Genomic DNA, 15,000 nt, shown 5'->3' with positions numbered 1-15,000 from the left:
GAAACCATTACTAAGGAAATCGTATTATCTTAAATGGGTAAGTTACAATCACTGACCAAAATCTTCTTTTTGCTTTTGGGAAAACTCCTATCTTGTGTGTCTCACCCTTACTTTCATCACAGCAGTACACACAGTGTTTTTTCGGTTCTGGCTCATCACAGCTGAATGACCACAGAGACAACACTGCTACACTTTGAATACAATCCCCTCTCTGCTGGTAAACAGTGGTGTCCCATTGCAGCAGTGTATTTAGAAGTCTGTTCTAGCCCAAACAGGGATTATGGCAAAGCCCACTGCTCCCTCTTTTAGACCACTAAGTACTTTCTGCTGCTGCTGAAGGCGAGTAGGCTGCTGAGGCATAATGGCAGCTGTATGTGTGTATATGAGATTGAGATAGAGACAAAGAAACAAAGTGAGACAGAGGGAGAGGGAAAATGGATGGCAGTGAGGCTTAAAGAAAAAGTGTGTTAACAGCAGCTCACACACAGCGACAATGAGTGAGCAGCACTTAAGATCCGTCCGATATAACTTCGGCTGCATAACAGCAAACTGTAGAGGAGGAGATATTCCAAGACACTTGTCATGTATTGACCAAAATTGTTACAGAGAGGAAAAACAATTTTTCAGCTTTTTAACTTGAATTGTCTGTTGATTTTCATCTGATCTCAACAGGTGGAAGAAGACTAAAAGTATGGTGCCCCCTTGGGGACAAACAACAAGCATCCCCAGTCACTGCTAAATCAACAAATGTTTTGATGGTTTGGTCCATTCCATGAGGAGCTCTACTACTATAAGCATGTCCATTTAAATGCTAATATAATCCAGGAATATGACCTGCTATATCTTTTTATATTCTTATCCTCTTTACGGATCTGTTACAGGTAATATTAAGGCCTCAGTGTTTAATGTCAGCTGCTGAAGTGAAATGAGTCATTTGCAATATTAAAAGCTTCTCAAATGCCATTATGCTTCATGCACTGGAAAACCAGTACCACCTTGACAAAAGCAAAAAACTGCAATGAAAGGTGACCTATTTTATAATGTCTCTCAAGAGAAATAATAGCAACCAGAGCTTTTATCCATTGAAGAGAATATCCATGCACAATCTGGATGGTATCTACAACAAATGCACAACAGAAGCCCTTGGAGTGAAATGTAATGGAAAAGCAATAGGAAGTTTCTTTTTTTCATTTACAAGTTCATGACCTCACCAATAGCCACTGCCCTGTCTTCATTTACACACACACACACACACACACTCACACACTCTCTCACAACTTCTCTACGGTGTGTAACTCAGGGTAGAGCCCCGTCATGTTGAAAGATGCTGTTGCCAGCACACCTGTGTGTGTGTGTGTGTGTGTGTATGTGTGTGTTCACAACCGTTCATACACCCTCTCATGTTTCAGCAGTAATGGCCCTGCTGAAACATGCGTCTCCCACTCAAAGGTTCCAGGCTGCTGTTTAATACAAACACCACACAGCAGCGTTTCCTTAACAACTGGGGAGTCAGAGTGGGTCGCCTTACCTAAAGAGTATGATACACCAACCAAAATAAGCTTTATTGAATTAGTTGGATTTGAGTGCATTATGTCACATGATATTTGTATTACACTATTTGCATTTGTGTTAGTAGGCGTTGCTGTTGTGATAAAATTAAGGGTTTTGTGTTCATATTTAGATTTTAAATATATGGATGCTAATCTGTCACCATGATCATCTTTTGAAGTACTTTTTATATATTTTATTTAAACTTTATTTAACCAGGAAGTCCCTTGAGATAGAAATCCCTTTTCTGAGGGAGGCGAGGCCAAGACGGCACACCAGTTACAGTTTAAATAGAAATAAAACACAACAGAAATAGAGAAATATAATCATCAAACACACAAGAAAAAACACTAAACCCAGCTCAAATAAAGCAGTTGCATTTATTTAATGCAGCTGCATTAAATAAATGCAATAAATGTGGTAAATGTGGATTCTCTTTAGAGTTACATCACACTTCAAATGGATCAATGTATTGTATTGACATACAGGACAAGACAGCAGAAAGATGCCTCATCCTCAAAAACAGTAAACATTCCATCCTCACAAATGTCTTAACGATGTGAATCTCAGTTCCCAACCCTCTCAAACATAACAACGGCACCCCACTGAGCGGAGGCTTCCTTTGCACGCATGATGAGACACTTGGAAGTGGACATAATCAGTCAGGACACCTCATGTTTGAAGCATTATCAGTTTCAAAACAATCCCACAGGGAACCTCTCCTTCACCTCACTCTGCTAACCAAGTACCATCTGCTCAATACATTCCAAGCGGCTGGCCACAGTGTGGTCCTCATTTAAAGCATCCATATGTAAATGAGCAGTTAACAGCACCTGTCGTTCCTGAATGAATGGCCCAGTGTCCTCTAAGGAACAAATATGCACTGGTGGAGAATATACTTGTCCAGATGCCAGTTGTGCTGTGGTTTTTTCCTGATACACATGCAAGGACCTATTTTTTGTATCGTGTTGAGCACTTCTACGAAACACCTTAGTGACTAACATTAGGTTGCTTGTAAAGCATGTGATGCATCAGAGAGCTATTTCAATGCTTAATGCCCCTGCCTCAGCTCATGCTGCTTTAACACGGTACAAACGTCCTCAGATGTCGTAGTTGTCCATGCATCCAGATACTAATCAATTTTCTGTTAACTGAGGCTCAATCACCCGTATTAGTGCAGGCTATAAGGTGGTTCACAGAAGACTGCTGTCATCTATATTTGCAAAAAAGCAGTACTCCGAACTCTTGTTGTGATTTGGTACTCAACAAATTCTCAACAGATGTAAAAAAAAAAAAAAGATTTAAAGTGCATGAATATTTTTTTAGAAGCTATATTACTATCTCTCTTATGTTTGTGCAGAGCCACCGCAAAATACCTCTGTGAGCTTTTACAGTTCACGTTAGATATTCCAAGACAAGTAAAATATACAGTCATTTATAAAGTATATGGTGTAACTAACTTAATGTTGCTCTTGGCAAGTTTGGATTTTGGAGAAGCAAGAGACGTGACTGACTCCCTTCACTGCAATCCTTCTCCTTCAGGGACATATTCTGTGGCTGCACACTGTGGGCTATTTTGGTGAGCTTGGTTGTCTACAAAATCAAATTATTTGCAGAGGGTGGTGCAAAGGGTGGTCCCAGTACTTCAATTTTCTCTTGATGAGGGCCTCACGCTCCTCAGTTTGCAGGACGACTATAATGGACCACACCGATCATCTACTGTTACTCTATCAATTCTCATCCATATGCTTCAGTATTTCTATTGATTTGTGTCGTTTCCAACTTTGATAATACTGGTCGATTATTGATTATCTAATAAACATAATCCTGTGCTACAGTACTCAGTGGTTGGTGTATACTGTCATCAACTTTGGAAAGAAATTGCACGGTGTACAGTAGATAGTTAATATTATTATGCCCTCAAATCACTCATCATCATTACTGGGTTGATATGTTTGTCATCTTGTTGTATCTCCTCCACTATTAGGGCAGCAGGGGAAATGATAGCATAAAACAGTTTAACAGAGGGCACTTACATGAAACTTAACATAATAATCTAAAATATGCTTGCACCCATAGTGATAATACATGCAAACAGTGTTTGACTAACTAGACAGATTAATTGAATGATTCATTTAGCTCTTACCCGTAAATGAGGGTTGATGTAAGCTGAATTTCACTTCCACAGATGGGGCCACACAGCTCTGCAATCCCTGCACACACACACACACACACACACACACACACACACACACACAAGAAAGTACAGTAAGAAAACACAGAGGCTCCTTTTCAAAAACATCAGAGTATGATTTGTGTAAAAGACAGGGAACTGGAATTAACGAATAATAATTAATTTCATACAAACGCAGAGCAGTCGTTTTCTGTGGCTGCTGGCTGTATACTGGAGCTTACGTTACCATGTACACCTGTTATGTTTTTACCTTATAATAAGGACTTCTATTGTGGTATCAAATGAACATGTTTCTTCAAATACACATGAAATCCATAGCTTTAACTCTTTCAGCAACTTTTATGGACCTCATATGTTTGCCCTTGTTTTATTTGATGGATCAAGTTAAGTGGAACACACATTAATCCATACAAAATGGGCAAACAGTGACGTAAAAACATTGTGTTTTCTGTAATACAGACACACAGGTTGTATGCCAAGGATTGCACATTTTATTAGATCTTGTAGGTGGAGGTTCAGGTCTTACAGATTCCCACCTGTGGAGTTGGAAAATGTAACTCAAATAAATATTCTTTATATAAACATGACACTCTGGGCGGGTCCATTTCTTCATCTCTAAGAAAACACAACCTCCAAAACACTGTAACTCGCACTGGATTCATTTCACACAAGGTTTCTTTTTATTGCCACCCTATAAACCACTCCAGCCGTATGCATGTGTGAGTGTGTGTGTGTGTGTGTGTGTGTGTGTCTCTCTGTTTTGCGTGTCTGTCTGTGGCCTTTTGCGTTATCCCCCCCATAGTCAGAACCACCACTGGACAAAGAGGTCAATTCATATTAGGTGTTAAGAAGGCCAGATTGTCCATAAATCAAAGGTCTACAAACTTTAACACATCTCGCAAAGCCCAACCAGTGAAAAAATAAATTAAAATGACGACATTTAATCAAATAAAGGTGCCATTCAGTTGCTGACAAAGAAAATCACATTCAGTCATTTCGGAGTCCAAAAAGTCGTGAATAATAGTTCTTTTAGCTCAAACACGGCTGCAGTAAAATACATCCCGGAGGACTGCCAAAACTCTCCATTTAACAGTCATGACAGGGTCGACTTATCCAGACTGAAATGGAATGCATGCTCAGATATACCTTTAAAAATGTCACACAGATTTAGAAAAACAAAACATCTCGAGTTTGCTGGCATAGCTGCCAGATGAAAGGTAATGAATGAGAATCATCATTACATCTAAGAGAATATGAGAATATAACCCAGACTGTACGAATAATAACAGGAAGATTTACAGTAGAGCAAGCTCAATCAAAATCATCTTTTTGGCAACAGCTCTGCTCTAAAGACCAAGAGCATTTGTTTTAAGCTATTGCAGAACTGAATATCAGCGTAAACATGATTCAAAATAGTGGATAGTGTTTGGATAAGCTAGACAGACGTCAACACCTACAAGGCTCCGGTCTGATGGAGAAGTTTACAAGTCTTTGTTTATGCCACATGTTCTCAAACAAAATGACCTTATCTGTTTGACCTGACCTGAACAGTTAACGGGCAAAATAACGCACACACGTGACAAGAATGAGAAATTCTCGTCACGTGTTAAAGAGAAAAATACTGTCACCAACTCCAACATTAATATTAATGGGGTGCAACACCTCAGCTCACCTGCAAGTCAACATTTGATCAACCGAGTGGAATAACAAATAGCTTCAATCTACTCCTACATCTGATCTGAGGTATGTGGGAAGCCGAAAACGCCACTGTGGGTGTCAGCTTACACTCCAGCCTTCAGGTATCAAAAGCGGGCGTGTTGTGGCGAGAGCCAGGCGGTGTGCCAGACAGTTGGTTGTTTCTGAAAGGATCAGTGAGGGGGATTACTGCCTAAATCCCTTCTTTCACAGAGTTCCTACAATCTGTCATTTCTCTGACTGCTTCACAATTGCCAATGAAAACACAGACAGGTAGGGTGACTGGAGAGAAGAAGTGGCCTACAGAGGAAACACATGTAGATGTAGAGTGACGCGTAAACATTTTCTACCGTGCGGTGTCCTTCACAATGTTTCTCTCCGATAAGCTCCGCCTGTTTTGTTGTTACACTCTCATTCTCATCTATGTGAAACCTTGCATAGACGAGAGAAAGGTGTTGTTTGGAAAACACAGATGTGATGTATTCTGATGACTGACAGATTCCAGGGTGTGTCAGCTAATTCCCACAAAGCCATAGACAAACAATCACACGCACACTGTACATGAGCCAAACCAAACACACACACACACACACACACACACACACACACACACACACACATACATAAGCACTCACACCAGCATGCATAGCTCAAGTTTAAGATGTATAATAAGCAGTGGAACGTCAAGTTAAGGATCAAATGTAAAAACTCAATGTGGTTTCTTTTCACCCAGTGGAACTCAGATATCGTGACTACTTCAAGGACTTTCCACATCATAGATCTCAACAGCACGGAAGAAAAATGTAGTGCCTAACTTCTACAACATGTGGATGTCAAACACAAGCCCAATGCAGATCTGGGAAGAATAGAAACACAATCAAAGAAATAAGGAGGAGAAAGAGAAAGATAATTGTGGGATATTATTTCCAAACTACAAACAGACATGACTGACATGACCATCATTTACATGTAAAGGTATAACATTGTCAACAACCACATGTGGGGCCACAACACCATCTTTCCAATCTACATAGATTACATACAGGATTGTTACTCATTTGTGAGCAGAGGTCAATGTCTTTGTCCCGCTGAAATAAAGTCTGTATACACACAACACACAACCATTCCAATGTTATATTGATGTTTTCCTTCAATAATGGCTATTCTAACATTGAAACAAGTATAACTCAGATAATGCATTATGTAATGTATTATAACCGTTATTCCTCTAAACACACTTCAACTTTGAATTTGATTTCCAGTCCAGAAAAACCAAAGTGACCCTGAACCATTATTGAACCACAACTGAAGCGTTTTTTCTCTGGGCCCTCTACAGTCTCAAACACTTCTTTTAAGAGTTTGAAGACTAGCTTTGCTTAAGTAACAAGTTTATTCCAGCTTGTTATGCATTACTGAAACAGGAACCTGTTCCTATTTTACTTTGCAAATAATTTGTTGCTAAGCCTTCAAAGTATTTTACCAAAGACTGTCCATTTCTTCCATTCGTATTTAACTGTTGCACAGAGGTGTCTTTGTCTCTTTCTGCCCGTTCAGTCAGTCTGGATGAACCACTGTGCAGCGTTTTGTTCTCCATGTCAAAAACAAAGCCTTCATACAAAATAACATGATTTGTTAAGAAGACTTTCTACAACTTAAAAGCATGAAAGACATATAGAGTAGTCCTCTCAGCCATCTGACTCAGACAAATCATGCTTTTGTGGCAGGCGATTCCAGAGGTGTGGGGGATTCTAAGTTACTGCATTCATAACATTATGATAAATGACTGAATTTGTCATGGCCTCTATTCTGATCTCAGACCATTCTACAAGCCAACATACCACCCACCCTTCACCATCTGCAGAGCCATGCAGTAAAACAGTACCACCATAGAGGTTTTAGTCAATCCTAGAAAACCATTAAAAGAAAACACATGATCAAATTCATGTGAGTCCGTAAATAGCCAAATGTCTGAACAGAAGATTGATTCATACTTATGGGTAAAGTGGCAATCACTCAGCAAGCCTGGCCTTTTACCCTACACTCACACACACCACTGCTCTGAGGCACTTCTGTTAGTTGGTCTCACACACACACACACACAGGAACACACACATACTGCAAAAGTTCCTCCATCACATTCAAACATGCATGTCTACCTGGCAGTGTGCCTGATGCCCAATGCCCAGGCCTTCCAAATCTGCACCAACACTGATCCAAACTTCAATTAAGTCAGACTTAAGGAGAGTCTGCCGTGTAGCAAACCATGTAAAATCTTATGGTTTTCGCTCCGGCTGAAATTATTTGGTTCACTCTCACAGCTCTCATTGTGTGAAAAAAAGAAGAAGCTTTAAGAACACACTGTACACAACCTGCTCAGCACCAAACAGCAGACAGACACAGCTAGCGAGCTGGTGAACATGGGGGAGCATTTAGCAGCTAATTCATTAGGATTGCCATATACATACATACATTGAGGTACATGCATGACATTAGAACTCTGTCTTTAACCGATCCTAAGTATTTGGGAGCAGTGGGCTGCTGTAATGTAGACAATAGGAGCCAGGGATCAAACCGCCGACCTTGAAGTTAAAGGACGACCCTCTCTGCCGGCTGAGCTAAAGCCGCCCCAGATTTTACGGTTATCTTTTTTCCAGTGCAGAAGGTCGATGTAGAGCCAACTTCGTCATATCAACATAAAAGCTGATATGTTAGCGTTAGTGGGGCGCACACACGGAAGGAGAAGCTCGGATTAAAACACACAGAGGGAGAGCGACTTCATTCTCTACTCAGGAAGACGTTACTTTATATCTTTATTATCTTATTCTACTATATCTTTACATAGCAAATAGTTGTTTGCTGCTATATTAATGCTCTGAATCCTGTACATAGAACCTTTAAATTAAACAATGAATCAATTAATAGAAGAAACATCACCAGATTAATCAATAGCGGAAATCATTTCTATTTGCGAACGTAACTTTATCATATCAGTGAAGAATCAAATCAAATAAGAGGAAATAAGAGATAGCGTGGGATTGAAACTTAATGGAATATTCTTATTGAAAGTGGAATAGGTTGAAGACGCCCCGGAGAGCGACAGATACTGAGAGGAGAGTGGTGCAGTCAGGCATTAGAACTGAACTGATACTTTCATAATTTGTAACAAGCAGCACAGTATGTTTAAACCAAGAAGAAAACTGATCTCACACAGACAGGCTTCATTTAACTTGCATGCCAAATTAAAATTGCACTGGGTATGCGCACACCCACCCACACACACACACACACACACACACACACACACACACACACACACACACAGTTTAATGAAATCTCAGAGCGAAGTGGCACACAGAGACAAGGTTGTTCATGTTTTTTTTGTTTTTTTAATGAAAAACATTCCCAGGTCTATTTATAATGGCAATATTGACGCCAGCAGCACAAAACATGAAGGTTTAATTCTCTTAGGCAAACTGCTGCCAACTCCTATAAAGTCCAGGCAACCAGATTGTCTGACCTCAGCTGAACTTTTTCCCTCTACTCAAACCCTTTGATATAGATACTGTTTCCAGTGCAGATGGTAGATTACGTTTATCACTGAATGTCCTCATTTACATTTGGTCACGGGTCCAACACCTACAGTCATCATACACCCTGTCTGTACCATATGTTGCTTTTGGTTTCCTTTAAGATGTTGTGACTGAAAATATCCCTATTTATTCTGCGACCTGATGACAGTCCGCAAAGGGACACACCAAAAGTGTATCCTGTCAGTCGGCGTCTGCAGACCACCCCTGCTGGCTGGCTACACCTGCCAGAAAACGTCAACTGTGTTTGCAGAGGTTTGATTGACACGCTGACGTCGGTGACTGACGTGATGTGTTTCCCCAGAAAACACCCCCAGAGGTGTGAAGTACAGTATGGAGTCGTGAACAGGTTAGAGCTGCGCCTGTGTGTGTGGATGTGTGTGTGTGTGTGTGTGTGTGTGTGTGTGTGTGTGTGTGTGTGGGGGGGGGGGGGGGGGGGGGGGGGGGGGGGGGGGGGTGGGGGAGGGGGGGGGTGTCATTGCAGCGAGAGTTTTAGGAGGTGTTTCAGATAGAAAGCAGCAGTTTGAAGGATATGACTCATTACTGGCTCTATGGACCCCTCAGTATGCACCTTCTCTACCTGGACACTCAAAACAAGGAGCAAATGTATTTACCTGTCTGGTTAGCTTTTGCGCCTGTCCGCCCTCTGGAACTTTTTTCACCTCAACACCGTAAGGTTAAAATGTGTAGTGTTCAAAATCAACCTGCGTGGTTTAAATGTTATGCCAAAAAGTAGAGACTTTCTTTCTTTTTACAAATAGATGTCTTTGCTCATTGTTTTTAACATATATTTGGGATTTTAAACGGGTGTCCTGTTAAGTTAAATGAGCTGTAAAGAACAGGTTGATGGATGGATTTGCACATCTGGAAGTTGAAACCTAAAGCCCACCAACAATTATCCCACCGGTCAATAAATCTCTACTCTTTTTGTCTCCTCTTCTCTCCTTTTATTTCACAAAAACAACAAACACACAAGAACTCCACACCACAGCAAAGCGCAGCCACCGTGTAATCACATGCTCCTCCTGGGTAAATCTGGGGAATCAAGCTCTCGTGTCTCAAATCAGCGAGAAAGTAAAATGTTTTCCAACCGAAAATTGCATCTTTTGACCCTCAGTTCAGGAAGTTCAAGTTGTCCTCTCTGAATCTGGGCATGGTCACATTTCACCGGCGACATTACGTCAGTGAGTTGGATTCATGAAAACCATTTGGCCGTAAGTGCATTTTTAAAAGGGAACATTAAGTTCCACACTGACCTTTAGAACAGAAAACTGTAACATTTTAAGGATTGCTTCTTTGGTTTCAAAACATAGATGCACCAAGCTGCTGCTACAGATTCCTTTCCTTATTCCATACAGTAGACCCACTCAATGCTCTGTGGGGTCCTTCCTACCTGCAGCCCAGTCTGACTGAAATCCCTAAAGAATGTGGAGAAAGAGAACAGAGAGAAGGAACATCTAAATATGGGATGCAACAAATCCAAACAAAACAACAAAACTGAGAGAAATTATTGTTTTTGATAGCGATCGTTGATGTTTTTGTGGCTCTTTCTAGAGATCACTTTAAGGACATAATAATGTGATTATGGTCGATAATCAGAGATTAATTTGTTGACATGGTTTTTGTGAAAGAATGATGCTGTTCTTTTCAGTTCCTTGAATTAGAATGTGCCAGTACCGTTAAATGAATCAGTGAATCAGCAGCCTGTCCACTGCAGGCACATGTTGAGGTTATTGGAAGTGGCATTTTGTCTGCTACAGTACGAATTAAAGAATAATGACGCACAATGTTTAAATAAAAAAAACAAAAATATGTCAAATGTATACTAAGGAAAACCTGAGTGCTTCGAAGCTTCGACTGTTGCCATGGTAATTGACATCCAAATCAGTATTCGAATGCAGCGTGGAATTCTTTTATATATTCCTTTAATATATGTTAAAATATATATGCATTACCCCAAAAATGACAAATAGCACATAAAATAAGATTGGTAATCCCACATTATTCATTACGCATTAACATAAATTACTATAGCTATTCCCAAACAGAGTTGTGTGTAGAAGGTGTGTGTGTGTGTGTGTGTGTGTGTGTGTGTGTGTGTGTGTGTGTGTGTGTGTGTGTGTGTGGTTATTTTACATGTTGGCATCGGCTGCAGTATATTCATTCATTCGTTTGTAGGCCTGCATGTGAGCAAATGTGCTTTATGGGTCACTGTAATTTATTTGATGTGATTATTGAACATTTTATAACCGTTTTAATACAAAGCAAAATGCATGAAGTCAGATTTTTTTACTCCGACACATCCTGTCATAACAGGAATTTCTTTTTTGTTTTTTCTAGCGGCTGTATATCTGACCGATCTGTGTTTCTGACTGACTGAGTGAGTGAGTGAGTGAGTGAGTGAGTGAAGGGCATCATGGTCGCGCTGCGGGCGACTGATGCTCGTAAAGAAGAGGTAATCTCCCTCTCTCTTTTCCTCTCTCTAACTCTGTGTGTGTGTGTGTGTGTGTGTGTGTGTGTGTGTGTGTGTGTGTGTGTGTGTGTGTGTGTGTGTAGGCCTGCATGCGCATGCATTATGTGGAGAGTGATTGATACAGTTGGCCTCCAGTGAGTCGGCCTGTATTTATTACTAAAGCAATGTCTGTTAACAAAAAACGTACACGTATGGCAATTTTGTAGACGTAGAGAACACATTAAAACTGTCATAGAACATATCATATGATATCCTCTGGATCCAGATCTCATTTAGATGGGGGCACAAGGGCATCATGCACGTTTTTCAGTTGCACGTCTCAAGCAACAGATTTGCATTTTTACAAATCCATTTTTTTGACAATACGCATGTAAATGAGAGGTTAATGCCAAAAAAGGAGTCACTGAATAAACATATCGATCCACATTTTGCAACCTAGCATTTACTGCCAGCACTGCTAATTCTTCCCTCTGAACCAATCGCCCGGCACCTGTCTGCCGTGAGCGCTCAACCACACACACGTGCTACGCACTCACACTACGCACTGCCCCATTGAGCCACCATCATGAGGTGATAATCGATCAGGAATACCACTGGACAGATGTTTGCAGCTGACTGTAACGGTCCTTACCGGCCCCTACCGGCTGGTTAAGAGGATTGAGAAGTCAGCAGTCAATGAAAATATAAAAACAGTCAATAAAATAATTTTTTTCAAAAACATCCTTGAGCATAAAGTCATGAATGAGCACAAAAAATAGTCGGCTAATGAGTCCAGTAGTATGTGAGATTAGCCATGGATAGACAGATGCACAAACACACACACACACACACACACACACACACACACACACACATAATCTCCACCCAGGCTCAAGCCTGGCGGAGATAAAAAAGCAGACAGCAGACACACAAGCAGACAAGAAAACAACACACAGAGGTAAGAAGGGCATGGTCAGGGCAAAACACGCAAAACTAATTCATTCGGGATGAAAACCAATCTTGAAGTAGAGCCACTTCACCTTGAGAACGCCTTGTGGCAACAAATAGCGTCCACAGCCTCCAGATTATCCTTAATTTCCTGCAGCAGAAGGCCTGGCTATGCAGCTCAAACAACTTCTCATTGCTTAATTACAGGTCAGGAAGAGGTTTGGAATCTGCTCGTGAGATCCGCATGGCGCAGTAGCCTCCCTGCCAACCAGGCTGTGATGACGAAACTCACCGTGAAAAATAATAGTGTGTGGTGTATTTCAGAAAATATCTTGTGCTAAACCAGCCATTAATAACACATGTCTTAATAGATATACTTTTGCTGAGGCAGCAGAAGGATAACGGCATAGTGCTACTAACAGTAAGACTTACCCAAACATATGTACATCTACCACAAACCATAGAATAAAGAGTATGAAAATATCTAAAGCAACAATCCACACTGTGGGTATTTTAACATGGGCTATTTTAGTCAACCTTTTACAACATTCACTGTTTTACCAGCTGCATGGTGAATGTTCCATTTATATTTTATTTGACATCCTTCATCTACCTCTGTTGAGTTTAAGTTCACCCAAAAGAGCCCCTCACATTTGTCTGTTCCAGTCTCAGCTTATTAAATCTTAAAACAGAATAGGAATGTTGGCCAAATGGATTGTTTTACTATTTCATAAGCGTGTGCCTCATTTTCGAAGCTATTTTTTTTATATGTTTGCGAAATGACAAGAAGTCAAACAACATAATGTGGCTGAGTCGAGTTCCTTGCAGAGAGAACATTTACAATTTTAGAGCAGTAACATCACTGGCATAGGAAAATATTCCCACCACGTGAGCCAAGTATGAACAGGAGTTAGTGTTCATGGAAACAGTGTAATCCTCCCTTCACACCAAAGGTCGCTGTCCATATTTCTCAACACTAAGCAGACTTTTAGTTCGACTGATTTACACCAAACCCCATGACAAACGATACTCGTGAGTCAAGCCACTGACACGTGGAAGAAGCGGTCACATAAATAGATCTAGCTAACTAAATATATGCAGTGTTTCCCATATATTGATTTATTTGTGGCAGCCAACCACAATATCAACATTGACCTCTACATATTGATTTTCTTTTTTTTTTTTTTTTACTACCAGTGCAGTGCCCGTTTGGTGCGAGTGGCCTCTCAGAACAGGCCAATTGCATGGGGTTAGGGTGGAATGCTGGAAACGAACTCGCCGTCTCCTGTTGAGTGTGTAGAGCGAGTACCAAGTCCATGCCAAAATTAAAAAAATGTGGCATACTTGTATTTCTACAGTACCGCAGCTACCATAGGTACCGTCAGGGGTCGAGACTAACGACGTCCCGGGAAGATAGTAAATGTGTTCTGGACGCAGTAAGCTCACTATCGACGCGTCACTGTTTTTTCCCTGTTAATTTAATTGGTATCAAGAATTCCAGCGAGTCTGCCACCACTAACAGAATCTAATTCCGTGGGAATCACTGATGTACCTATTAGCTATGACGCATACTTTGAATTTCAATGTCTTATTAATAACTTATTATTAATGTTATTAATAAATACAACCCACATCTGATACAACTCAAGTGTTGGTTTGAAAGGCGATGTGTACAATGTGCAATAACAAGGGCTTCCCCCCCCTCAACAATGAAAATATGAGCCATTTCAAACTGAACAATCCAACACAAACATTTTAACATTGCTATAGAGGTTCAACAAAACATTATTTTGTCATATAAAACCTGTTGGCTGTTGACTAATTCTCCATCATTTGCTCCCTATTTTCCATCTCACAAGTTCTCAGACAACAAAGGACAGCGTCCTTCGGTGGATTCCCCCCCCCTTCTCCCTCCAGGCGGCCGCAGGCCTCGTAAATGGCTCCAGACGCGAGGACTCTGTCCACCATCTGACAATGATTAGGAGACGGCCTCGCTGAATACAAGTAGGGCCTGCACACTCAATTGCTGTAACACACCTTTATATGCAGCAAAACTAAACATGCCACCCACAGGCTTCTAGATTCAGGCTGGTGACGCCAATCAGCAGCCGAGTAATAAACAGCATTCGACTGTTCCTCGCCATTGTAAAATGATCAGATGTACTTCATTTTCATATTGGTCTACGCAGCAGACAGAATGTGTTCAAATTATACTTAAACAGTTGATAAAGAGTCGCGTCATACCTCAAATGCAGTGTAGAATCTAACGAAGTGAAGAGGTGCACCAAATGATCCAGGTTAAAGTTGTCTGAAAGTAAAGTTGAAGTGTTGAAGTGAATAAATGCATTCATTTTGTGGCATAAGCGTGTATTATATTAGCATTCTTTATCATTTTTCTTTCTCCGTCTATCTGTCCTTCCAGTCATTCCTTCTTTGTCCATTCTCATTCACACACACACACACACACACACACACACACACACACACACACACACACACACACACACTAGGTCTCTTTCTCTTACCTTCTGTCCCTCTCCTCCACCCATCTGATAGTGATTATAGCAAAGGCTCAG

At 40.8% G+C, this 15,000-nt stretch overlaps 1 protein-coding gene across 1 annotated transcript in view; it reads right to left on the bottom strand.

Moving 5' to 3' along the window:
- The window catches only part of bmpr1ba (bone morphogenetic protein receptor, type IBa), a 65,078-nt gene that overhangs the window by 41,064 nt on the left and 9,014 nt on the right, over positions 1-15,000 (bottom strand). Inside the window, exon 2 of the mRNA XM_068703574.1 lies at positions 3,695-3,761. The gene's annotated coding sequence lies outside the window, so the exon portion shown is untranslated. The remainder of the gene's footprint in view (positions 1-3,694; positions 3,762-15,000) is intronic.

Source organism: Cebidichthys violaceus, unplaced genomic scaffold (assembly GCF_023349555.1).
Source record: "Cebidichthys violaceus isolate CVI_PGR_0920_01 unplaced genomic scaffold, fCebVio1.0.p SCAF_9, whole genome shotgun sequence".
Classification (NCBI taxonomy): Eukaryota; Metazoa; Chordata; class Actinopteri; order Perciformes; family Stichaeidae; genus Cebidichthys; species Cebidichthys violaceus.
The sequence above is the reverse complement of the archived record's forward strand: the minus strand, read 5'-3'. Positions and strand labels throughout refer to the sequence as shown.